Genomic DNA, 26,249 nt, shown 5'->3' with positions numbered 1-26,249 from the left:
TAGCATGCAGCCCAGGGGTTTCTTTGACTGTCCTAAGCCCACAGGGACTTTGCCGTCCTCAGCTCATGAGACTTGAGATGGGTAGCTTGATTTGCTGAGGAAATGCGGGATGACAGATTCAACTCTGGAGTCAAACATAGCCCGGAACTATCGCCTTAAACTGAGTTTTAAGCCTGGTGCCGATAAAAAGAAAGAAATTAGCCTTAGATCGGGCAAGCCGTTTGACGGGGGAAAATGAGACCCCCTAGGCCATCTAGGTGGTCGCTGGATGCTGTGCAGACATCAGCAGCTGTTCATTTCATGCCCTCACGTCTCCTCGTTAGTATAGTGGTCAGTATCCCCGCCTGTCACGCGGGAGACCGGGGTTCAATTCCCCGACGGGGAGGTTAAACCTTTTCTGGATTTTTTTTAGTTCTTGACAAATATTCTTGAAGATTAGGCTGAGTCAAGTAGGGAATGGGTGCCAAGAACTGACTCTTTAAGAAAAAAGCACCGGCAACGCTAGTCATCGTACAATATTTGTGCACAATTGCTTACATTAGGCGGCCGGTCCACTTTATTGAGTCCCCCTCAGCACCATTTAGTGCTCCTGTTGTCTGCGAAGTCCAAATTGTAACCCTGAATCAGTTCCTCTTCTGACCCTTTGTATCATGTTACATGACGAGTAATGATCACCTGTTAGCTTTATCCCTAATTATAACTCTCACTCTTTCCCTGCATCTAACCCTAGCTCTAATCCCATCATTAACCTCGGTCCGGGCACACGCGTGAACCCTTACTCTCATCTCAGCCTCTCCTGGTGATACATCACACCTGGGATCGTTTGCTCCCTGTGGGCTGTGGGAAATTTGCTACCAGCACGCCCTGGAAGTGGGGCTCATTCCGCTGCAACGGGAGGTCTTCCCAGGACGCGTCACAGCTCAACGCAAGAGCTCCTGGGTTTCGAAGGCTCTTGCAGCAAGCCTTCACAAAGCAGCAGGGAGCGCCGTTCCAGATGGGAAACTTGAGACTGGATGTCCAGAAAAGCAAGACGTCAGAAGCGAAACCTTTTTCCTGCAGGGTGTGGCATACCATCCGCTTGCTCATTGCGACAGAGGTGGCACTAATGAAGGAAGAGGTCAACGTTACGTTCTTCTTTAAAATGCAAGGCCAGGAAAAGTGGCAGCGGTGGGATTTGAACCCACGCCTCCGAAGAGACTGGAGCCTTAATCCAGCACCTTAGACCGCTCGGCCACGCTACCTCCCTGCTAGTCGCCGAAAGCGGAACTTGACCCGTTGCCCGGCCCGCTTTAGTGCTTTGCCTTTTCTCCTTGGAAAGTCTGGAGACAGGCAGTGGAAGGGCAGGCAAACTGTCAGGTGCGCAGAGGAGGGGAGACCATGAGGCAAGGTGGGAGATGGGGGCAAGAAGTGAGAAAAAAACTAATCGCAAGCTAGGGCAGGATTCGGAAAGTGAAGCCGAAAAGGGGCTTAGCATGCAGCCCAGGGGTTTCTTTGACTGTCCTAAGCCCACAGGGACTTTGCCGTCCTCAGCTCATGAGACTTGAGATGGGTAGCTTGATTTGCTGAGGAAATGCGGGATGACAGATTCAACTCTGGAGTCAAACATAGCCCGGAACTATCGCCTTAAACTGAGTTTTAAGCCTGGTGCCGATAAAAAGAAAGAAATTAGCCTTAGATCGGGCAAGCCGTTTGACGGGGGAAAATGAGACCCCCTAGGCCATCTAGGTGGTCGCTGGATGCTGTGCAGACATCAGCAGCTGTTCATTTCATGCCCTCACGTCTCCTCGTTAGTATAGTGGTCAGTATCCCCGCCTGTCACGCGGGAGACCGGGGTTCAATTCCCCGACGGGGAGGTTAAACCTTTTCTGGATTTTTTTTAGTTCTTGACAAATATTCTTGACGATTAGGCTGAGTCAAGTAGGGAATGGGTGCCAAGAACTGACTCTTTAAGAAAAAAGCACCGGCAACGCTAGTCATCGTACAATATTTGTGCACAATTGCTTACATTAGGCGGCCGGTCCACTTTATTGAGTCCCCCTCAGCACCATTTAGTGCTCCTGTTGTCTGCGAAGTCCAAATTGTAACCCTGAATCAGTTCCTCTTCTGACCCTTTGTATCATGTTACATGACGAGTAATGATCACCTGTTAGCTTTATCCCTAATTATAACTCTCACTCTTTCCCTGCATCTAACCCTAGCTCTAATCCCATCATTAACCTCGGTCCGGGCACACGCGTGAACCCTTACTCTCATCTCAGCCTCTCCTGGTGATACATCACACCTGGGATCGTTTGCTCCCTGTGGGCTGTGGGAAATTTGCTACCAGCACGCCCTGGAAGTGGGGCTCATTCCGCTGCAACGGGAGGTCTTCCCAGGACGCGTCACAGCTCAACGCAAGAGCTCCTGGGTTTCGAAGGCTCTTGCAGCAAGCCTTCACAAAGCAGCAGGGAGCGCCGTTCCAGATGGGAAACTTGAGACTGGATGTCCAGAAAAGCAAGACGTCAGAAGCGAAACCTTTTTCCTGCAGGGTGTGGCATACCATCCGCTTGCTCATTGCGACAGAGGTGGCACTAATGAAGGAAGAGGTCAACGTTACGTTCTTCTTTAAAATGCAAGGCCAGGAAAAGTGGCAGCGGTGGGATTTGAACCCACGCCTCCGAAGAGACTGGAGCCTTAATCCAGCGCCTTAGACCGCTCGGCCACGCTACCTCCCTGCTAGTCGCCGAAAGCGGAACTTGACCCGTTGCCCGGCCCGCTTTAGTGCTTTGCCTTTTCTCCTTGGAAAGTCTGGAGACAGGCAGTGGAAGGGCAGGCAAACTGTCAGGTGCGCAGAGGAGGGGAGACCATGAGGCAAGGTGGGAGATGGGGGCAAGAAGTGAGAAAAAAACTAATCGCAAGCTAGGGCAGGATTCGGAAAGTGAAGCCGAAAAGGGGCTTAGCATGCAGCCCAGGGGTTTCTTTGACTGTCCTAAGCCCACAGGGACTTTGCCGTCCTCAGCTCATGAGACTTGAGATGGGTAGCTTGATTTGCTGAGGAAATGCGGGATGACAGATTCAACTCTGGAGTCAAACATAGCCCGGAACTATCGCCTTAAACTGAGTTTTAAGCCTGGTGCCGATAAAAAGAAAGAAATTAGCCTTAGATCGGGCAAGCCGTTTGACGGGGGAAAATGAGACCCCCTAGGCCATCTAGGTGGTCGCTGGATGCTGTGCAGACATCAGCAGCTGTTCATTTCATGCCCTCACGTCTCCTCGTTAGTATAGTGGTCAGTATCCCCGCCTGTCACGCGGGAATTCCCCGACGGGGAGGTTAAACCTTTTCTGGATTTTTTTTAGTTCTTGACAAATATTCTTGAAGATTAGGCTGAGTCAAGTAGGGAATGGGTGCCAAGAACTGACTCTTTAAGAAAAAAGCACCGGCAACGCTAGTCATCGTACAATATTTGTGCACAATTGCTTACATTAGGCGGCCGGTCCACTTTATTGAGTCCCCCTCAGCACCATTTAGTGCTCCTGTTGTCTGCGAAGTCCAAATTGTAACCCTGAATCAGTTCCTCTTCTGACCCTTTGTATCATGTTACATGACGAGTAATGATCACCTGTTAGCTTTATCCCTAATTATAACTCTCACTCTTTCCCTGCATCTAACCCTAGCTCTAATCCCATCATTAACCTCGGTCCGGGCACACGCGTGAACCCTTACTCTCATCTCAGCCTCTCCTGGTGATACATCACACCTGGGATCGTTTGCTCCCTGTGGGCTGTGGGAAATTTGCTACCAGCACGCCCTGGAAGTGGGGCTCATTCCGCTGCAACGGGAGGTCTTCCCAGGACGCGTCACAGCTCAACGCAAGAGCTCCTGGGTTTCGAAGGCTCTTGCAGCAAGCCTTCACAAAGCAGCAGGGAGCGCCGTTCCAGATGGGAAACTTGAGACTGGATGTCCAGAAAAGCAAGACGTCAGAAGCGAAACCTTTTTCCTGCAGGGTGTGGCATACCATCCGCTTGCTCATTGCGACAGAGGTGGCACTAATGAAGGAAGAGGTCAACGTTACGTTCTTCTTTAAAATGCAAGGCCAGGAAAAGTGGCAGCGGTGGGATTTGAACCCACGCCTCCGAAGAGACTGGAGCCTTAATCCAGCGCCTTAGACCGCTCGGCCACGCTACCTCCCTGCTAGTCGCCGAAAGCGGAACTTGACCCGTTGCCCGGCCCGCTTTAGTGCTTTGCCTTTTCTCCTTGGAAAGTCTGGAGACAGGCAGTGGAAGGGCAGGCAAACTGTCAGGTGCGCAGAGGAGGGGAGACCATGAGGCAAGGTGGGAGATGGGGGCAAGAAGTGAGAAAAAAACTAATCGCAAGCTAGGGCAGGATTCGGAAAGTGAAGCCGAAAAGGGGCTTAGCATGCAGCCCAGGGGTTTCTTTGACTGTCCTAAGCCCACAGGGACTTTGCCGTCCTCAGCTCATGAGACTTGAGATGGGTAGCTTGATTTGCTGAGGAAATGCGGGATGACAGATTCAACTCTGGAGTCAAACATAGCCCGGAACTATCGCCTTAAACTGAGTTTTAAGCCTGGTGCCGATAAAAAGAAAGAAATTAGCCTTAGATCGGGCAAGCCGTTTGACGGGGGAAAATGAGACCCCCTAGGCCATCTAGGTGGTCGCTGGATGCTGTGCAGACATCAGCAGCTGTTCATTTCATGCCCTCACGTCTCCTCGTTAGTATAGTGGTCAGTATCCCCGCCTGTCACGCGGGAGACCGGGGTTCAATTCCCTGACGGGGAGGTTAAACCTTTTCTGGATTTTTTTTAGTTCTTGACAAATATTCTTGAAGATTAGGCTGAGTCAAGTAGGGAATGGGTGCCAAGAACTGACTCTTTAAGAAAAAAGCACCGGCAACGCTAGTCATCGTACAATATTTGTGCACAATTGCTTACATTAGGCGGCCGGTCCACTTTATTGAGTCCCCCTCAGCACCATTTAGTGCTCCTGTTGTCTGCGAAGTCCAAATTGTAACCCTGAATCAGTTCCTCTTCTGACCCTTTGTATCATGTTACATGACGAGTAATGATCACCTGTTAGCTTTATCCCTAATTATAACTCTCACTCTTTCCCTGCATCTAACCCTAGCTCTAATCCCATCATTAACCTCGGTCCGGGCACACGCGTGAACCCTTACTCTCATCTCAGCCTCTCCTGGTGATACATCACACCTGGGATCGTTTGCTCCCTGTGGGCTGTGGGAAATTTGCTACCAGCACGCCCTGGAAGTGGGGCTCATTCCGCTGCAACGGGAGGTCTTCCCAGGACGCGTCACAGCTCAACGCAAGAGCTCCTGGGTTTCGAAGGCTCTTGCAGCAAGCCTTCACAAAGCAGCAGGGAGCGCCGTTCCAGATGGGAAACTTGAGACTGGATGTCCAGAAAAGCAAGACGTCAGAAGCGAAACCTTTTTCCTGCAGGGTGTGGCATACCATCCGCTTGCTCATTGCGACAGAGGTGGCACTAATGAAGGAAGAGGTCAACGTTACGTTCTTCTTTAAAATGCAAGGCCAGGAAAAGTGGCAGCGGTGGGATTTGAACCCACGCCTCCGAAGAGACTGGAGCCTTAATCCAGCGCCTTAGACCGCTCGGCCACGCTACCTCCCTGCTAGTCGCCGAAAGCGGAACTTGACCCGTTGCCCGGCCCGCTTTAGTGCTTTGCCTTTTCTCCTTGGAAAGTCTGGAGACAGGCAGTGGAAGGGCAGGCAAACTGTCAGGTGCGCAGAGGAGGGGAGACCATGAGGCAAGGTGGGAGATGGGGGCAAGAAGTGAGAAAAAAACTAATCGCAAGCTAGGGCAGGATTCGGAAAGTGAAGCCGAAAAGGGGCTTAGCATGCAGCCCAGGGGTTTCTTTGACTGTCCTAAGCCCACAGGGACTTTGCCGTCCTCAGCTCATGAGACTTGAGATGGGTAGCTTGATTTGCTGAGGAAATGCGGGATGACAGATTCAACTCTGGAGTCAAACATAGCCCGGAACTATCGCCTTAAACTGAGTTTTAAGCCTGGTGCCGATAAAAAGAAAGAAATTAGCCTTAGATCGGGCAAGCCGTTTGACGGGGGAAAATGAGACCCCCTAGGCCATCTAGGTGGTCGCTGGATGCTGTGCAGACATCAGCAGCTGTTCATTTCATGCCCTCACGTCTCCTCGTTAGTATAGTGGTCAGTATCCCTGCCTGTCACGCGGGAGACCGGGGTTCAATTCCCCGACGGGGAGGTTAAACCTTTTCTGGATTTTTTTTAGTTCTTGACAAATATTCTTGAAGATTAGGCTGAGTCAAGTAGGGAATGGGTGCCAAGAACTGACTCTTTAAGAAAAAAGCACCGGCAACGCTAGTCATCGTACAATATTTGTGCACAATTGCTTACATTAGGCGGCCGGTCCACTTTATTGAGTCCCCCTCAGCACCATTTAGTGCTCCTGTTGTCTGCGAAGTCCAAATTGTAACCCTGAATCAGTTCCTCTTCTGACCCTTTGTATCATGTTACATGACGAGTAATGATCACCTGTTAGCTTTATCCCTAATTATAACTCTCACTCTTTCCCTGCATCTAACCCTAGCTCTAATCCCATCATTAACCTCGGTCCGGGCACACGCGTGAACCCTTACTCTCATCTCAGCCTCTCCTGGTGATACATCACACCTGGGATCGTTTGCTCCCTGTGGGCAGTGGGAAATTTGCTACCAGCACGCCCTGGAAGTGGGGCTCATTCCGCTGCAACGGGAGGTCTTCCCAGGACGCGTCACAGCTCAACGCAAGAGCTCCTGGGTTTCGAAGGCTCTTGCAGCAAGCCTTCACAAAGCAGCAGGGAGCGCCGTTCCAGATGGGAAACTTGAGACTGGATGTCCAGAAAAGCAAGACGTCAGAAGCGAAACCTTTTTCCTGCAGGGTGTGGCATACCATCCGCTTGCTCATTGCGACAGAGCTGGCACTAATGAAGGAAGAGGTCAACGTTACGTTCTTCTTTAAAATGCAAGGCCAGGAAAAGTGGCAGCGGTGGGATTTGAACCCACGCCTCCGAAGAGACTGGAGCCTTAATCCAGCACCTTAGACCGCTCGGCCACGCTACCTCCCTGCTAGTCGCCGAAAGCAGAACTTGACCCGTTGCCCGGCCCGCTTTAGTGCTTTGCCTTTTCTCCTTGGAAAGTCTGGAGACAGGCAGTGGAAGGGCAGGCAAACTGTCAGGTGCGCAGAGGAGGGGAGACCATGAGGCAAGGTGGGAGTTGGGGGCAAGAAGTGAGAAAAAAACTAATCGCAAGCTAGGGCAGGATTCGGAAAGTGAAGCCGAAAAGGGGCTTAGCATGCAGCCCAGGGGTTTCTTTGACTGTCCTAAGCCCACAGGGACTTTGCCGTCCTCAGCTCATGAGACTTGAGATGGGTAGCTTGATTTGCTGAGGAAATGCGGGATGACAGATTCAACTCTGGAGTCAAACATAGCCCGGAACTATCGCCTTAAACTGAGTTTTAAGCCTGGTGCCGATAAAAAGAAAGAAATTAGCCTTAGATCGGGCAAGCCGTTTGACGGGGGAAAATGAGACCCCCTAGGCCATCTAGGTGGTCGCTGGATGCTGTGCAGACATCAGCAGCTGTTCATTTCATGCCCTCACGTCTCCTCGTTAGTATAGTGGTCAGTATCCCCGCCTGTCACGCGGGAGACCGGGGTTCAATTCCCCGATGGGGAGGTTAAACCTTTTCTGGATTTTTTTTAGTTCTTGACAAATATTCTTGAAGATTAGGCTGAGTCAAGTAGGGAATGGGTGCCAAGAACTGACTCTTTAAGAAAAAAGCACCGGCAACGCTAGTCATCGTACAATATTTGTGCACAATTGCTTACATTAGGCGGCCGGTCCACTTTATTGAGTCCCCCTCAGCACCATTTAGTGCTCCTGTTGTCTGCGAAGTCCAAATTGTAACCCTGAATCAGTTCCTCTTCTGACCCTTTGTATCATGTTACATGACGAGTAATGATCACCTGTTAGCTTTATCCCTAATTATAACTCTCACTCTTTCCCTGCATCTAACCCTAGCTCTAATCCCATCATTAACCTCGGTCCGGGCACACGCGTGAACCCTTACTCTCATCTCAGCCTCTCCTGGTGATACATCACACCTGGGATCGTTTGCTCCCTGTGGGCTGTGGGAAATTTGCTACCAGCACGCCCTGGAAGTGGGGCTCATTCCGCTGCAACGGGAGGTCTTCCCAGGACGCGTCACAGCTCAACGCAAGAGCTCCTGGGTTTCGAAGGCTCTTGCAGCAAGCCTTCACAAAGCAGCAGGGAGCGCCGTTCCAGATGGGAAACTTGAGACTGGATGTCCAGAAAAGCAAGACGTCAGAAGCGAAACCTTTTTCCTGCAGGGTGTGGCATACCATCCGCTTGCTCATTGCGACAGAGGTGGCACTAATGAAGGAAGAGGTCAACGTTACGTTCTTCTTTAAAATGCAAGGCCAGGAAAAGTGGCAGCGGTGGGATTTGAACCCACGCCTCCGAAGAGACTGGAGCCTTAATCCAGCGCCTTAGACCGCTCGGCCACGCTACCTCCCTGCTAGTCGCCGAAAGCGGAACTTGACCCGTTGCCCGGCCCGCTTTAGTGCTTTGCCTTTTCTCCTTGGAAAGTCTGGAGACAGGCAGTGGAAGGGCAGGCAAACTGTCAGGTGCGCAGAGGAGGGGAGACCATGAGGCAAGGTGGGAGATGGGGGCAAGAAGTGAGAAAAAAACTAATCGCAAGCTAGGGCAGGATTCGGAAAGTGAAGCCGAAAAGGGGCTTAGCATGCAGCCCAGGGGTTTCTTTGACTGTCCTAAGCCCACAGGGACTTTGCCGTCCTCAGCTCATGAGACTTGAGATGGGTAGCTTGATTTGCTGAGGAAATGCGGGATGACAGATTCAACTCTGGAGTCAAACATAGCCCGGAACTATCGCCTTAAACTGAGTTTTAAGCCTGGTGCCGATAAAAAGAAAGAAATTAGCCTTAGATCGGGCAAGCCGTTTGACGGGGGAAAATGAGACCCCCTAGGCCATCTAGGTGGTCGCTGGATGCTGTGCAGACATCAGCAGCTGTTCATTTCATGCCCTCACGTCTCCTCGTTAGTATAGTGGTCAGTATCCCCGCCTGTCACCCGGGAGACCGGGGTTCAATTCCCCGACGGGGAGGTTAAACCTTTTCTGGATTTTTTTTAGTTCTTGACAAATATTCTTGAAGATTAGGCTGAGTCAAGTAGGGAATGGGTGCCAAGAACTGACTCTTTAAGAAAAAAGCACCGGCAACGCTAGTCATCGTACAATATTTGTGCACAATTGCTTACATTAGGCGGCCGGTCCACTTTATTGAGTCCCCCTCAGCACCATTTAGTGCTCCTGTTGTCTGCGAAGTCCAAATTGTAACCCTGAATCAGTTCCTCTTCTGACCCTTTGTATCATGTTACATGACGAGTAATGATCACCTGTTAGCTTTATCCCTAATTATAACTCTCACTCTTTCCCTGCATCTAACCCTAGCTCTAATCCCATCATTAACCTCGGTCCGGGCACACGCGTGAACCCTTACTCTCATCTCAGCCTCTCCTGGTGATACATCACACCTGGGATCGTTTGCTCCCTGTGGGCTGTGGGAAATTTGCTACCAGCACGCCCTGGAAGTGGGGCTCATTCCGCTGCAACGGGAGGTCTTCCCAGGACGCGTCACAGCTCAACGCAAGAGCTCCTGGGTTTCGAAGGCTCTTGCAGCAAGCCTTCACAAAGCAGCAGGGAGCGCCGTTCCAGATGGGAAACTTGAGACTGGATGTCCAGAAAAGCAAGACGTCAGAAGCGAAACCTTTTTCCTGCAGGGTGTGGCATACCATCCGCTTGCTCATTGCGACAGAGCTGGCACTAATGAAGGAAGAGGTCAACGTTACGTTCTTCTTTAAAATGCAAGGCCAGGAAAAGTGGCAGCGGTGGGATTTGAACCCACGCCTCCGAAGAGACTGGAGCCTTAATCCAGCACCTTAGACCGCTCGGCCACGCTACCTCCCTGCTAGTCGCCGAAAGCGGAACTTGACCCGTTGCCCGGCCCGCTTTAGTGCTTTGCCTTTTCTCCTTGGAAAGTCTGGAGACAGGCAGTGGAAGGGCAGGCAAACTGTCAGGTGCGCAGAGGAGGGGAGACCATGAGGCAAGGTGGGAGTTGGGGGCAAGAAGTGAGAAAAAAACTAATCGCAAGCTAGGGCAGGATTCGGAAAGTGAAGCCGAAAAGGGGCTTAGCATGCAGCCCAGGGGTTTCTTTGACTGTCCTAAGCCCACAGGGACTTTGCCGTCCTCAGCTCATGAGACTTGAGATGGGTAGCTTGATTTGCTGAGGAAATGCGGGATGACAGATTCAACTCTGGAGTCAAACATAGCCCGGAACTATCGCCTTAAACTGAGTTTTAAGCCTGGTGCCGATAAAAAGAAAGAAATTAGCCTTAGATCGGGCAAGCCGTTTGACGGGGGAAAATGAGACCCCCTAGGCCATCTAGGTGGTCGCTGGATGCTGTGCAGACATCAGCAGCTGTTCATTTCATGCCCTCACGTCTCCTCGTTAGTATAGTGGTCAGTATCCCCGCCTGTCACGCGGGAGACCGGGGAGGTTAAACCTTTTCTGGATTTTTTTTAGTTCTTGACAAATATTCTTGAAGATTAGGCTGAGTCAAGTAGGGAATGGGTGCCAAGAACTGACTCTTTAAGAAAAAAGCACCGGCAACGCTAGTCATCGTACAATATTTGTGCACAATTGCTTACATTAGGCGGCCGGTCCACTTTATTGAGTCCCCCTCAGCACCATTTAGTGCTCCTGTTGTCTGCGAAGTCCAAATTGTAACCCTGAATCAGTTCCTCTTCTGACCCTTTGTATCATGTTACATGACGAGTAATGATCACCTGTTAGCTTTATCCCTAATTATAACTCTCACTCTTTCCCTGCATCTAACCCTAGCTCTAATCCCATCATTAACCTCGGTCCGGGCACACGCGTGAACCCTTACTCTCATCTCAGCCTCTCCTGGTGATACATCACACCTGGGATCGTTTGCTCCCTGTGGGCTGTGGGAAATTTGCTACCAGCACGCCCTGGAAGTGGGGCTCATTCCGCTGCAACGGGAGGTCTTCCCAGGACGCGTCACAGCTCAACGCAAGAGCTCCTGGGTTTCGAAGGCTCTTGCAGCAAGCCTTCACAAAGCAGCAGGGAGCGCCGTTCCAGATGGGAAACTTGAGACTGGATGTCCAGAAAAGCAAGACGTCAGAAGCGAAACCTTTTTCCTGCAGGGTGTGGCATACCATCCGCTTGCTCATTGCGACAGAGGTGGCACTAATGAAGGAAGAGGTCAACGTTACGTTCTTCTTTAAAATGCAAGGCCAGGAAAAGTGGCAGCGGTGGGATTTGAACCCACGCCTCCGAAGAGACTGGAGCCTTAATCCAGCGCCTTAGACCGCTCGGCCACGCTACCTCCCTGCTAGTCGCCGAAAGCGGAACTTGACCCGTTGCCCGGCCCGCTTTAGTGCTTTGCCTTTTCTCCTTGGAAAGTCTGGAGACAGGCAGTGGAAGGGCAGGCAAACTGTCAGGTGCGCAGAGGAGGGGAGACCATGAGGCAAGGTGGGAGATGGGGGCAAGAAGTGAGAAAAAAACTAATCGCAAGCTAGGGCAGGATTCGGAAAGTGAAGCCGAAAAGGGGCTTAGCATGCAGCCCAGGGGTTTCTTTGACTGTCCTAAGCCCACAGGGACTTTGCCGTCCTCAGCTCATGAGACTTGAGATGGGTAGCTTGATTTGCTGAGGAAATGCGGGATGACAGATTCAACTCTGGAGTCAAACATAGCCCGGAACTATCGCCTTAAACTGAGTTTTAAGCCTGGTGCCGATAAAAAGAAAGAAATTAGCCTTAGATCGGGCAAGCCGTTTGACGGGGGAAAATGAGACCCCCTAGGCCATCTAGGTGGTCGCTGGATGCTGTGCAGACATCAGCAGCTGTTCATTTCATGCCCTCACGTCTCCTCGTTAGTATAGTGGTCAGTATCCCCGCCTGTCACGCGGGAGACCGGGGTTCAATTCCCCGACGGGGAGGTTAAACCTTTTCTGGATTTTTTTTAGTTCTTGACAAATATTCTTGAAGATTAGGCTGAGTCAAGTAGGGAATGGGTGCCAAGAACTGACTCTTTAAGAAAAAAGCACCGGCAACGCTAGTCATCGTACAATATTTGTGCACAATTGCTTACATTAGGCGGCCGGTCCACTTTATTGAGTCCCCCTCAGCACCATTTAGTGCTCCTGTTGTCTGCGAAGTCCAAATTGTAACCCTGAATCAGTTCCTCTTCTGACCCTTTGTATCATGTTACATGACGAGTAATGATCACCTGTTAGCTTTATCCCTAATTATAACTCTCACTCTTTCCCTGCATCTAACCCTAGCTCTAATCCCATCATTAACCTCGGTCCGGGCACACGCGTGAACCCTTACTCTCATCTCAGCCTCTCCTGGTGATACATCACACCTGGGATCGTTTGCTCCCTGTGGGCTGTGGGAAATTTGCTACCAGCACGCCCTGGAAGTGGGGCTCATTCCGCTGCAACGGGAGGTCTTCCCAGGACGCGTCACAGCTCAACGCAAGAGCTCCTGGGTTTCGAAGGCTCTTGCAGCAAGCCTTCACAAAGCAGCAGGGAGCGCCGTTCCAGATGGGAAACTTGAGACTGGATGTCCAGAAAAGCAAGACGTCAGAAGCGAAACCTTTTTCCTGCAGGGTGTGGCATACCATCCGCTTGCTCATTGCGACAGAGCTGGCACTAATGAAGGAAGAGGTCAACGTTACGTTCTTCTTTAAAATGCAAGGCCAGGAAAAGTGGCAGCGGTGGGATTTGAACCCACGCCTCCGAAGAGACTGGAGCCTTAATCCAGCGCCTTAGACCGCTCGGCCACGCTACCTCCCTGCTAGTCGCCGAAAGCGGAACTTGACCCGTTGCCCGGCCCGCTTTAGTGCTTTGCCTTTTCTCCTTGGAAAGTCTGGAGACAGGCAGTGGAAGGGCAGGCAAACTGTCAGGTGCGCAGAGGAGGGGAGACCATGAGGCAAGGTGGGAGATGGGGGCAAGAAGTGAGAAAAAAACTAATCGCAAGCTAGGGCAGGATTCGGAAAGTGAAGCCGAAAAGGGGCTTAGCATGCAGCCCAGGGGTTTCTTTGACTGTCCTAAGCCCACAGGGACTTTGCCGTCCTCAGCTCATGAGACTTGAGATGGGTAGCTTGATTTGCTGAGGAAATGCGGGATGACAGATTCAACTCTGGAGTCAAACATAGCCCGGAACTATCGCCTTAAACTGAGTTTTAAGCCTGGTGCCGATAAAAAGAAAGAAATTAGCCTTAGATCGGGCAAGCCGTTTGACGGGGGAAAATGAGACCCCCTAGGCCATCTAGGTGGTCGCTGGATGCTGTGCAGACATCAGCAGCTGTTCATTTCATGCCCTCACGTCTCCTCGTTAGTATAGTGGTCAGTATCCCCGCCTGTCACGCGGGAGACCGGGGTTCAATTCCCCGATGGGGAGGTTAAACCTTTTCTGGATTTTTTTTAGTTCTTGACAAATATTCTTGAAGATTAGGCTGAGTCAAGTAGGGAATGGGTGCCAAGAACTGACTCTTTAAGAAAAAAGCACCGGCAACGCTAGTCATCGTACAATATTTGTGCACAATTGCTTACATTAGGCGGCCGGTCCACTTTATTGAGTCCCCCTCAGCACCATTTAGTGCTCCTGTTGTCTGCGAAGTCCAAATTGTAACCCTGAATCAGTTCCTCTTCTGACCCTTTGTATCATGTTACATGACGAGTAATGATCACCTGTTAGCTTTATCCCTAATTATAACTCTCACTCTTTCCCTGCATCTAACCCTAGCTCTAATCCCATCATTAACCTCGGTCCGGGCACACGCGTGAACCCTTACTCTCATCTCAGCCTCTCCTGGTGATACATCACACCTGGGATCGTTTGCTCCCTGTGGGCTGTGGGAAATTTGCTACCAGCACGCCCTGGAAGTGGGGCTCATTCCGCTGCAACGGGAGGTCTTCCCAGGACGCGTCACAGCTCAACGCAAGAGCTCCTGGGTTTCGAAGGCTCTTGCAGCAAGCCTTCACAAAGCAGCAGGGAGCGCCGTTCCAGATGGGAAACTTGAGACTGGATGTCCAGAAAAGCAAGACGTCAGAAGCGAAACCTTTTTCCTGCAGGGTGTGGCATACCATCCGCTTGCTCATTGCGACAGAGCTGGCACTAATGAAGGAAGAGGTCAACGTTACGTTCTTCTTTAAAATGCAAGGCCAGGAAAAGTGGCAGCGGTGGGATTTGAACCCACGCCTCCGAAGAGACTGGAGCCTTAATCCAGCACCTTAGACCGCTCGGCCACGCTACCTCCCTGCTAGTCGCCGAAAGCGGAACTTGACCCGTTGCCCGGCCCGCTTTAGTGCTTTGCCTTTTCTCCTTGGAAAGTCTGGAGACAGGCAGTGGAAGGGCAGGCAAACTGTCAGGTGCGCAGAGGAGGGGAGACCATGAGGCAAGGTGGGAGATGGGGGCAAGAAGTGAGAAAAAAACTAATCGCAAGCTAGGGCAGGATTCGGAAAGTGAAGCCGAAAAGGGGCTTAGCATGCAGCCCAGGGGTTTCTTTGACTGTCCTAAGCCCACAGGGACTTTGCCGTCCTCAGCTCATGAGACTTGAGATGGGTAGCTTGATTTGCTGAGGAAATGCGGGATGACAGATTCAACTCTGGAGTCAAACATAGCCCGGAACTATCGCCTTAAACTGAGTTTTAAGCCTGGTGCCGATAAAAAGAAAGAAATTAGCCTTAGATCGGGCAAGCCGTTTGACGGGGGAAAATGAGACCCCCTAGGCCATCTAGGTGGTCGCTGGATGCTGTGCAGACATCAGCAGCTGTTCATTTCATGCCCTCACGTCTCCTCGTTAGTATAGTGGTCAGTATCCCCGCCTGTCACGCGGGAGACCGGGGTTCAATTCCCCGATGGGGAGGTTAAACCTTTTCTGGATTTTTTTTAGTTCTTGACAAATATTCTTGAAGATTAGGCTGAGTCAAGTAGGGAATGGGTGCCAAGAACTGACTCTTTAAGAAAAAAGCACCGGCAACGCTAGTCATCGTACAATATTTGTGCACAATTGCTTACATTAGGCGGCCGGTCCACTTTATTGAGTCCCCCTCAGCACCATTTAGTGCTCCTGTTGTCTGCGAAGTCCAAATTGTAACCCTGAATCAGTTCCTCTTCTGACCCTTTGTATCATGTTACATGACGAGTAATGATCACCTGTTAGCTTTATCCCTAATTATAACTCTCACTCTTTCCCTGCATCTAACCCTAGCTCTAATCCCATCATTAACCTCGGTCCGGGCACACGCGTGAACCCTTACTCTCATCTCAGCCTCTCCTGGTGATACATCACACCTGGGATCGTTTGCTCCCTGTGGGCTGTGGGAAATTTGCTACCAGCACGCCCTGGAAGTGGGGCTCATTCCGCTGCAACGGGAGGTCTTCCCAGGACGCGTCACAGCTCAACGCAAGAGCTCCTGGGTTTCGAAGGCTCTTGCAGCAAGCCTTCACAAAGCAGCAGGGAGCGCCGTTCCAGATGGGAAACTTGAGACTGGATGTCCAGAAAAGCAAGACGTCAGAAGCGAAACCTTTTTCCTGCAGGGTGTGGCATACCATCCGCTTGCTCATTGCGACAGAGCTGGCACTAATGAAGGAAGAGGTCAACGTTACGTTCTTCTTTAAAATGCAAGGCCAGGAAAAGTGGCAGCGGTGGGATTTGAACCCACGCCTCCGAAGAGACTGGAGCCTTAATCCAGCACCTTAGACCGCTCGGCCACGCTACCTCCCTGCTAGTCGCCGAAAGCGGAACTTGACCCGTTGCCCGGCCCGCTTTAGTGCTTTGCCTTTTCTCCTTGGAAAGTCTGGAGACAGGCAGTGGAAGGGCAGGCAAACTGTCAGGTGCGCAGAGGAGGGGAGACCATGAGGCAAGGTGGGAGTTGGGGGCAAGAAGTGAGAAAAAAACTAATCGCAAGCTAGGGCAGGATTCGGAAAGTGAAGCCGAAAAGGGGCTTAGCATGCAGCCCAGGGGTTTCTTTGACTGTCCTAAGCCCACAGGGACTTTGCCGTCCTCAGCTCATGAGACTTGAGATGGGTAGCTTGATTTGCTGAGGAAATGCGGGATGACAGATTCAACTCTGGAGTCAAACATAGCCCGGAACTATCGCCTTAAACTGAGTTTTAAGCCTGGTGCCGATAAAAAGAAAGAAATTAGCCTTAGATCGGGCAAGCCGTTTGACGGGGGAAAATGAGACCCCCTAGGCCATCTAGGTGGTCGCTGGATGCTGTGCAGACATCAGCAGCTGTTCATTTCATGCCCTCACGTCTCCTCGTTAGTATAGTGGTCAGTATCCCCGCCTGTCACGCGGGAGACCGGGGTTCAATTCCCCGACGGGGAGGTTAAACCTTTTCTGGATTTTTTTTAGTTCTTGACAAATATTCTTGAAGATTAGGCTGAGTCAAGTAGGGAATGGGTGCCAAGAACTGACTCTTTAAGAAAAAAGCACCGGCAACGCTAGTCATCGTACAATATTTGTGCACAATTGCTTACATTAGGCGGCCGGTCCACTTTATTGAGTCCCCCTCAGCACCATTTAGTGCTCCTGTTGTCTGCGAAGTCCAAATTGTAACCCTGAATCAGTTCCTCTTCTGACCCTTTGTATCATGTTACATGACGAGTAATGATCACCTGTTAGCTTTATCCCTAATTATAACTCTCACTCTTTCCCTGCATCTAACCCTAGCTCTAATCCCATCATTAACCTCGGTCCGGGCACACGCGTGAACCCTTACTCTCATCTCAGCCTCTCCTGGTGATACATCACACCTGGGATCGTTTGCTCCCTGTGGGCTGTGGGAAATTTGCTACCAGCACGCCCTGGAAGTGGGGCTCATTCCGCTGCAACGGGAGGTCTTCCCAGGACGCGTCACAGCTCAACGCAAGAGCTCCTGGGTTTCGAAGGCTCTTGCAGCAAGCCTTCACAAAGCAGCAGGGAGCGCCGTTCCAGATGGGAAACTTGAGACTGGATGTCCAGAAAAGCAAGACGTCAGAAGCGAAACCTTTTTCCTGCAGGGTGTGGCATACCATCCGCTTGCTCATTGCGACAGAGGTGGCACTAATGAAGGAAGAGGTCAACGTTACGTTCTTCTTTAAAATGCAAGGCCAGGAAAAGTGGCAGCGGTGGGATTTGAACCCACGCCTCCGAAGAGACTGGAGCCTTAATCCAGCGCCTTAGACCGCTCGGCCACGCTACCTCCCTGCTAGTCGCCGAAAGCGGAACTTGACCCGTTGCCCGGCCCGCTTTAGTGCTTTGCCTTTTCTCCTTGGAAAGTCTGGAGACAGGCAGTGGAAGGGCAGGCAAACTGTCAGGTGCGCAGAGGAGGGGAGACCATGAGGCAAGGTGGGAGATGGGGGCAAGAAGTGAGAAAAAAACTAATCGCAAGCTAGGGCAGGATTCGGAAAGTGAAGCCGAAAAGGGGCTTAGCATGCAGCCCAGGGGTTTCTTTGACTGTCCTAAGCCCACAGGGACTTTGCCGTCCTCAGCTCATGAGACTTGAGATGGGTAGCTTGATTTGCTGAGGAAATGCGGGATGACAGATTCAACTCTGGAGTCAAACATAGCCCGGAACTATCGCCTTAAACTGAGTTTTAAGCCTGGTGCCGATAAAAAGAAAGAAATTAGCCTTAGATCGGGCAAGCCGTTTGACGGGGGAAAATGAGACCCCCTAGGCCATCTAGGTGGTCGCTGGATGCTGTGCAGACATCAGCAGCTGTTCATTTCATGCCCTCACGTCTCCTCGTTAGTATAGTGGTCAGTATCCCCGCCTGTCACCCGGGAGACCGGGGTTCAATTCCCCGACGGGGAGGTTAAACCTTTTCTGGATTTTTTTTAGTTCTTGACAAATATTCTTGAAGATTAGGCTGAGTCAAGTAGGGAATGGGTGCCAAGAACTGACTCTTTAAGAAAAAAGCACCGGCAACGCTAGTCATCGTACAATATTTGTGCACAATTGCTTACATTAGGCGGCCGGTCCACTTTATTGAGTCCCCCTCAGCACCATTTAGTGCTCCTGTTGTCTGCGAAGTCCAAATTGTAACCCTGAATCAGTTCCTCTTCTGACCCTTTGTATCATGTTACATGACGAGTAATGATCACCTGTTAGCTTTATCCCTAATTATAACTCTCACTCTTTCCCTGCATCTAACCCTAGCTCTAATCCCATCATTAACCTCGGTCCGGGCACACGCGTGAACCCTTACTCTCATCTCAGCCTCTCCTGGTGATACATCACACCTGGGATCGTTTGCTCCCTGTGGGCTGTGGGAAATTTGCTACCAGCACGCCCTGGAAGTGGGGCTCATTCCGCTGCAACGGGAGGTCTTCCCAGGACGCGTCACAGCTCAACGCAAGAGCTCCTGGGTTTCGAAGGCTCTTGCAGCAAGCCTTCACAAAGCAGCAGGGAGCGCCGTTCCAGATGGGAAACTTGAGACTGGATGTCCAGAAAAGCAAGACGTCAGAAGCGAAACCTTTTTCCTGCAGGGTGTGGCATACCATCCGCTTGCTCATTGCGACAGAGCTGGCACTAATGAAGGAAGAGGTCAACGTTACGTTCTTCTTTAAAATGCAAGGCCAGGAAAAGTGGCAGCGGTGGGATTTGAACCCACGCCTCCGAAGAGACTGGAGCCTTAATCCAGCACCTTAGACCGCTCGGCCACGCTACCTCCCTGCTAGTCGCCGAAAGCGGAACTTGACCCGTTGCCCGGCCCGCTTTAGTGCTTTGCCTTTTCTCCTTGGAAAGTCTGGAGACAGGCAGTGGAAGGGCAGGCAAACTGTCAGGTGCGCAGAGGAGGGGAGACCATGAGGCAAGGTGGGAGTTGGGGGCAAGAAGTGAGAAAAAAACTAATCGCAAGCTAGGGCAGGATTCGGAAAGTGAAGCCGAAAAGGGGCTTAGCATGCAGCCCAGGGGTTTCTTTGACTGTCCTAAGCCCACAGGGACTTTGCCGTCCTCAGCTCATGAGACTTGAGATGGGTAGCTTGATTTGCTGAGGAAATGCGGGATGACAGATTCAACTCTGGAGTCAAACATAGCCCGGAACTATCGCCTTAAACTGAGTTTTAAGCCTGGTGCCGATAAAAAGAAAGAAATTAGCCTTAGATCGGGCAAGCCGTTTGACGGGGGAAAATGAGACCCCCTAGGCCATCTAGGTGGTCGCTGGATGCTGTGCAGACATCAGCAGCTGTTCATTTCATGCCCTCACGTCTCCTCGTTAGTATAGTGGTCAGTATCCCCGCCTGTCACGCGGGAGACCGGGGAGGTTAAACCTTTTCTGGATTTTTTTTAGTTCTTGACAAATATTCTTGAAGATTAGGCTGAGTCAAGTAGGGAATGGGTGCCAAGAACTGACTCTTTAAGAAAAAAGCACCGGCAACGCTAGTCATCGTACAATATTTGTGCACAATTGCTTACATTAGGCGGCCGGTCCACTTTATTGAGTCCCCCTCAGCACCATTTAGTGCTCCTGTTGTCTGCGAAGTCCAAATTGTAACCCTGAATCAGTTCCTCTTCTGACCCTTTGTATCATGTTACATGACGAGTAATGATCACCTGTTAGCTTTATCCCTAATTATAACTCTCACTCTTTCCCTGCATCTAACCCTAGCTCTAATCCCATCATTAACCTCGGTCCGGGCACACGCGTGAACCCTTACTCTCATCTCAGCCTCTCCTGGTGATACATCACACCTGGGATCGTTTGCTCCCTGTGGGCTGTGGGAAATTTGCTACCAGCACGCCCTGGAAGTGGGGCTCATTCCGCTGCAACGGGAGGTCTTCCCAGGACGCGTCACAGCTCAACGCAAGAGCTCCTGGGTTTCGAAGGCTCTTGCAGCAAGCCTTCACAAAGCAGCAGGGAGCGCCGTTCCAGATGGGAAACTTGAGACTGGATGTCCAGAAAAGCAAGACGTCAGAAGCGAAACCTTTTTCCTGCAGGGTGTGGCATACCATCCGCTTGCTCATTGCGACAGAGCTGGCACTAATGAAGGAAGAGGTCAACGTTACGTTCTTCTTTAAAATGCAAGGCCAGGAAAAGTGGCAGCGGTGGGATTTGAACCCACGCCTCCGAAGAGACTGGAGCCTTAATCCAGCACCTTAGACCGCTCGGCCACGCTACCTCCCTGCTAGTCGCCGAAAGCGGAACTTGACCCGTTGCCCGGCCCGCTTTAGTGCTTTGCCTTTTCTCCTTGGAAAGTCTGGAGACAGGCAGTGGAAGGGCAGGCAAACTGTCAGGTGCGCAGAGGAGGGGAGACCATGAGGCAAGGTGGGAGTTGGGGGCAAGAAGTGAGAAAAAAACTAATCGCAAGCTAGGGCAGGATTCGGAAAGTGAAGCCGAAAAGGGGCTTAGCATGCAGCCCAGGGGTTTCTTTGACTGTCCTAAGCCCACAGGGACTTTGCCGTCCTCAGCTCATGAGACTTGAGATGGGTAGCTTGATTTGCTGAGGAAATGCGGGATGACAGATTCAACTCTGGAGTCAAACATAGCCCGGAACTATCGCCTTAAACTGAGTTTTAAGCCTGGTGCCGATAAAAAGAAAGAAATTAGCCTTAGATCGGGCAAGCCGTTTGACGGGGGAAAATGAGACCCCCTAGGCCATCTAGGTGGTCGCTGGATGCTGTGCAGACATCAGCAGCTGTTCATTTCATGCCCTCACGTCTCCTCGTTAGTATAGTGGTCAGTATCCCCGCCTGTCACGCGGGAGACCGGGGTTCAATTCCCCGACGGGGAGGTTAAACCTTTTCTGGATTTTTTTTAGTTCTTGACAAATATTCTTGAAGATTAGGCTGAGTCAAGTAGGGAATGGGTGCCAAGAACTGACTCTTTAAGAAAAAAGCACCGGCAACGCTAGTCATCGTACAATATTTGTGCACAATTGCTTACATTAGGCGGCCGGTCCACTTTATTGAGTCCCCCTCAGCACCATTTAGTGCTCCTGTTGTCTGCGAAGTCCAAATTGTAACCCTGAATCAGTTCCTCTTCTGACCCTTTGTATCATGTTACATGACGAGTAATGATCACCTGTTAGCTTTATCCCTAATTATAACTCTCACTCTTTCCCTGCATCTAACCCTAGCTCTAATCCCATCATTAACCTCGGTCCGGGCACACGCGTGAACCCTTACTCTCATCTCAGCCTCTCCTGGTGATACATCACACCTGGGATCGTTTGCTCCCTGTGGGCTGTGGGAAATTTGCTACCAGCACGCCCTGGAAGTGGGGCTCATTCCGCTGCAACGGGAGGTCTTCCCAGGACGCGTCACAGCTCAACGCAAGAGCTCCTGGGTTTCGAAGGCTCTTGCAGCAAGCCTTCACAAAGCAGCAGGGAGCGCCGTTCCAGATGGGAAACTTGAGACTGGATGTCCAGAAAAGCAAGACGTCAGAAGCGAAACCTTTTTCCTGCAGGGTGTGGCATACCATCCGCTTGCTCATTGCGACAGAGGTGGCACTAATGAAGGAAGAGGTCAACGTTACGTTCTTCTTTAAAATGCAAGGCCAGGAAAAGTGGCAGCGGTGGGATTTGAACCCACGCCTCCGAAGAGACTGGAGCCTTAATCCAGCGCCTTAGACCGCTCGGCCACGCTACCTCCCTGCTAGTCGCCGAAAGCGGAACTTGACCCGTTGCCCGGCCCGCTTTAGTGCTTTGCCTTTTCTCCTTGGAAAGTCTGGAGACAGGCAGTGGAAGGGCAGGCAAACTGTCAGGTGCGCAGAGGAGGGGAGACCATGAGGCAAGGTGGGAGATGGGGGCAAGAAGTGAGAAAAAAACTAATCGCAAGCTAGGGCAGGATTCGGAAAGTGAAGCCGAAAAGGGGCTTAGCATGCAGCCCAGGGGTTTCTTTGACTGTCCTAAGCCCACAGGGACTTTGCCGTCCTCAGCTCATGAGACTTGAGATGGGTAGCTTGATTTGCTGAGGAAATGCGGGATGACAGATTCAACTCTGGAGTCAAACATAGCCCGGAACTATCGCCTTAAACTGAGTTTTAAGCCTGGTGCCGATAAAAAGAAAGAAATTAGCCTTAGATCGGGCAAGCCGTTTGACGGGGGAAAATGAGACCCCCTAGGCCATCTAGGTGGTCGCTGGATGCTGTGCAGACATCAGCAGCTGTTCATTTCATGCCCTCACGTCTCCTCGTTAGTATAGTGGTCAGTATCCCCGCCTGTCACCCGGGAGACCGGGGTTCAATTCCCCGACGGGGAGGTTAAACCTTTTCTGGATTTTTTTTAGTTCTTGACAAATATTCTTGAAGATTAGGCTGAGTCAAGTAGGGAATGGGTGCCAAGAACTGACTCTTTAAGAAAAAAGCACCGGCAACGCTAGTCATCGTACAATATTTGTGCACAATTGCTTACATTAGGCGGCCGGTCCACTTTATTGAGTCCCCCTCAGCACCATTTAGTGCTCCTGTTGTCTGCGAAGTCCAAATTGTAACCCTGAATCAGTTCCTCTTCTGACCCTTTGTATCATGTTACATGACGAGTAATGATCACCTGTTAGCTTTATCCCTAATTATAACTCTCACTCTTTCCCTGCATCTAACCCTAGCTCTAATCCCATCATTAACCTCGGTCCGGGCACACGCGTGAACCCTTACTCTCATCTCAGCCTCTCCTGGTGATACATCACACCTGGGATCGTTTGCTCCCTGTGGGCTGTGGGAAATTTGCTACCAGCACGCCCTGGAAGTGGGGCTCATTCCGCTGCAACGGGAGGTCTTCCCAGGACGCGTCACAGCTCAACGCAAGAGCTCCTGGGTTTCGAAGGCTCTTGCAGCAAGCCTTCACAAAGCAGCAGGGAGCGCCGTTCCAGATGGGAAACTTGAGACTGGATGTCCAGAAAAGCAAGACGTCAGAAGCGAAACCTTTTTCCTGCAGGGTGTGGCATACCATCCGCTTGCTCATTGCGACAGAGCTGGCACTAATGAAGGAAGAGGTCAACGTTACGTTCTTCTTTAAAATGCAAGGCCAGGAAAAGTGGCAGCGGTGGGATTTGAACCCACGCCTCCGAAGAGACTGGAGCCTTAATCCAGCACCTTAGACCGCTCGGCCACGCTACCTCCCTGCTAGTCGCCGAAAGCGGAACTTGACCCGTTGCCCGGCCCGCTTTAGTGCTTTGCCTTTTCTCCTTGGAAAGTCTGGAGACAGGCAGTGGAAGGGCAGGCAAACTGTCAGGTGCGCAGAGGAGGGGAGACCATGAGGCAAGGTGGGAGTTGGGGGCAAGAAGTGAGAAAAAAACTAATCGCAAGCTAGGGCAGGATTCGGAAAGTGAAGCCGAAAAGGGGCTTAGCATGCAGCCCAGGGGTTTCTTTGACTGTCCTAAGCCCACAGGGACTTTGCCGTCCTCAGCTCATGAGACTTGAGATGGGTAGCTTGATTTGCTGAGGAAATGCGGGATGACAGATTCAACTCTGGAGTCAAACATAGCCCGGAACTATCGCCTTAAACTGAGTTTTAAGCCTGGTGCCGATAAAAAGAAAGAAATTAGCCTTAGATCGGGCAAGCCGTTTGACGGGGGAAAATGAGACCCCCTAGGCCATCTAGGTGGTCGCTGGATGCTGTGCAGACATCAGCAGCTGTTCATTTCATGCCCTCACGTCTCCTCGTTAGTATAGTGGTCAGTATCCCCGCCTGTCACGCGGGAGACCGGGGAGGTTAAACCTTTTCTGGATTTTTTTTAGTTCTTGACAAATATTCTTGAAGATTAGGCTGAGTCAAGTAGGGAATGGGTGCCAAGAACTGACTCTTTAAGAAAAAAGCACCGGCAACGCTAGTCATCGTACAATATTTGTGCACAATTGCTTACATTAGGCGGCCGGTCCACTTTATTGAGTCCCCCTCAGCACCATTTAGTGCTCCTGTTGTCTGCGAAGTCCAAATTGTAACCCTGAATCAGTTCCTCTTCTGACCCTTTGTATCATGTTACATGACGAGTAATGATCACCTGTTAGCTTTATCCCTAATTATAACTCTCACTCTTTCCCTGCATCTAACCCTAGCTCTAATCCCATCATTAACCTCGGTCCGGGCACACGCGTGAACCCTTACTCTCATCTCAGCCTCTCCTGGTGATACATCACACCTGGGATCGTTTGCTCCCTGTGGGCTGTGGGAAATTTGCTACCAGCACGCCCTGGAAGTGGGGCTCATTCCGCTGCAACGGGAGGTCTTCCCAGGACGCGTCACAGCTCAACGCAAGAGCTCCTGGGTTTCGAAGGCTCTTGCAGCAAGCCTTCACAAAGCAGCAGGGAGCGCCGTTCCAGATGGGAAACTTGAGACTGGATGTCCAGAAAAGCAAGACGTCAGAAGCGAAACCTTTTTCCTGCAGGGTGTGGCATACCATCCGCTTGCTCATTGCGACAGAGGTGGCACTAATGAAGGAAGAGGTCAACGTTACGTTCTTCTTTAAAATGCAAGGCCAGGAAAAGTGGCAGCGGTGGGATTTGAACCCACGCCTCCGAAGAGACTGGAGCCTTAATCCAGCGCCTTAGACCGCTCGGCCACGCTACCTCCCTGCTAGTCGCCGAAAGCGGAACTTGACCCGTTGCCCGGCCCGCTTTAGTGCTTTGCCTTTTCTCCTTGGAAAGTCTGGAGACAGGCAGTGGAAGGGCAGGCAAACTGTCAGGTGCGCAGAGGAGGGGAGACCATGAGGCAAGGTGGGAGATGGGGGCAAGAAGTGAGAAAAAAACTAATCGCAAGCTAGGGCAGGATTCGGAAAGTGAAGCCGAAAAGGGGCTTAGCATGCAGCCCAGGGGTTTCTTTGACTGTCCTAAGCCCACAGGGACTTTGCCGTCCTCAGCTCATGAGACTTGAGATGGGTAGCTTGATTTGCTGAGGAAATGCGGGATGACAGATTCAACTCTGGAGTCAAACATAGCCCGGAACTATCGCCTTAAACTGAGTTTTAAGCCTGGTGCCGATAAAAAGAAAGAAATTAGCCTTAGATCGGGCAAGCCGTTTGACGGGGGAAAATGAGACCCCCTAGGCCATCTAGGTGGTCGCTGGATGCTGTGCAGACATCAGCAGCTGTTCATTTCATGCCCTCACGTCTCCTCGTTAGTATAGTGGTCAGTATCCCCGCCTGTCACGCGGGAGACCGGGGTTCAATTCCCCGACGGGGAGGTTAAACCTTTTCTGGATTTTTTTTAGTTCTTGACAAATATTCTTGAAGATTAGGCTGAGTCAAGTAGGGAATGGGTGCCAAGAACTGACTCTTTAAGAAAAAAGCACCGGCAACGCTAGTCATCGTACAATATTTGTGCACAATTGCTTACATTAGGCGGCCGGTCCACTTTATTGAGTCCCCCTCAGCACCATTTAGTGCTCCTGTTGTCTGCGAAGTCCAAATTGTAACCCTGAATCAGTTCCTCTTCTGACCCTTTGTATCATGTTACATGACGAGTAATGATCACCTGTTAGCTTTATCCCTAATTATAACTCTCACTCTTTCCCTGCATCTAACCCTAGCTCTAATCCCATCATTAACCTCGGTCCGGGCACACGCGTGAACCCTTACTCTCATCTCAGCCTCTCCTGGTGATACATCACACCTGGGATCGTTTGCTCCCTGTGGGCTGTGGGAAATTTGCTACCAGCACGCCCTGGAAGTGGGGCTCATTCCGCTGCAACGGGAGGTCTTCCCAGGACGCGTCACAGCTCAACGCAAGAGCTCCTGGGTTTCGAAGGCTCTTGCAGCAAGCCTTCACAAAGCAGCAGGGAGCGCCGTTCCAGATGGGAAACTTGAGACTGGATGTCCAGAAAAGCAAGACGTCAGAAGCGAAACCTTTTTCCTGCAGGGTGTGGCATACCATCCGCTTGCTCATTGCGACAGAGGTGGCACTAATGAAGGAAGAGGTCAACGTTACGTTCTTCTTTAAAATGCAAGGCCAGGAAAAGTGGCAGCGGTGGGATTTGAACCCACGCCTCCGAAGAGACTGGAGCCTTAATCCAGCGCCTTAGACCGCTCGGCCACGCTACCTCCCTGCTAGTCGCCGAAAGCGGAACTTGACCCGTTGCCCGGCCCGCTTTAGTGCTTTGCCTTTTCTCCTTGGAAAGTCTGGAGACAGGCAGTGGAAGGGCAGGCAAACTGTCAGGTG

At 51.3% G+C, this 26,249-nt stretch overlaps 6 non-coding genes across 6 annotated transcripts; all 6 read left to right on the top strand.

The window, feature by feature from the left end:
- Positions 1–313: 313 nt before the first annotated feature.
- TRNAD-GUC (transfer RNA aspartic acid (anticodon GUC)) lies at positions 314–385 on the top strand. Its single transcript has one exon. It is a non-coding gene; the product is annotated as a tRNA-Asp (tRNA).
- Positions 386–1,781: 1,396 nt separating this feature from the next.
- TRNAD-GUC (transfer RNA aspartic acid (anticodon GUC)) lies at positions 1,782–1,853 on the top strand. The gene has a single exon. It is a non-coding gene; the product is annotated as a tRNA-Asp (tRNA).
- A 10,174-nt stretch (positions 1,854–12,027) lies between these two features.
- Positions 12,028–12,099, top strand: TRNAD-GUC (transfer RNA aspartic acid (anticodon GUC)). The gene has a single exon. It is a non-coding gene; the product is annotated as a tRNA-Asp (tRNA).
- A 4,332-nt stretch (positions 12,100–16,431) lies between these two features.
- TRNAD-GUC (transfer RNA aspartic acid (anticodon GUC)) lies at positions 16,432–16,503 on the top strand. Its single transcript has one exon. It is a non-coding gene; the product is annotated as a tRNA-Asp (tRNA).
- Positions 16,504–20,817: 4,314 nt separating this feature from the next.
- On the top strand, positions 20,818–20,889 carry TRNAD-GUC (transfer RNA aspartic acid (anticodon GUC)). The gene has a single exon. It is a non-coding gene; the product is annotated as a tRNA-Asp (tRNA).
- A 4,314-nt stretch (positions 20,890–25,203) lies between these two features.
- TRNAD-GUC (transfer RNA aspartic acid (anticodon GUC)) lies at positions 25,204–25,275 on the top strand. The gene has a single exon. It is a non-coding gene; the product is annotated as a tRNA-Asp (tRNA).
- The last annotated feature ends 974 nt before the right edge of the window (positions 25,276–26,249 follow it).

This window comes from Ambystoma mexicanum, unplaced genomic scaffold, assembly GCF_040938575.1.
Source record: "Ambystoma mexicanum isolate Mex_15411 unplaced genomic scaffold, UKY_AmexF1_1 Mex_scaf20, whole genome shotgun sequence".
In the NCBI taxonomy this organism is placed as follows: Eukaryota; Metazoa; Chordata; class Amphibia; order Caudata; family Ambystomatidae; genus Ambystoma; species Ambystoma mexicanum.
The sequence above is the reverse complement of the archived record's forward strand: the minus strand, read 5'-3'. Positions and strand labels throughout refer to the sequence as shown.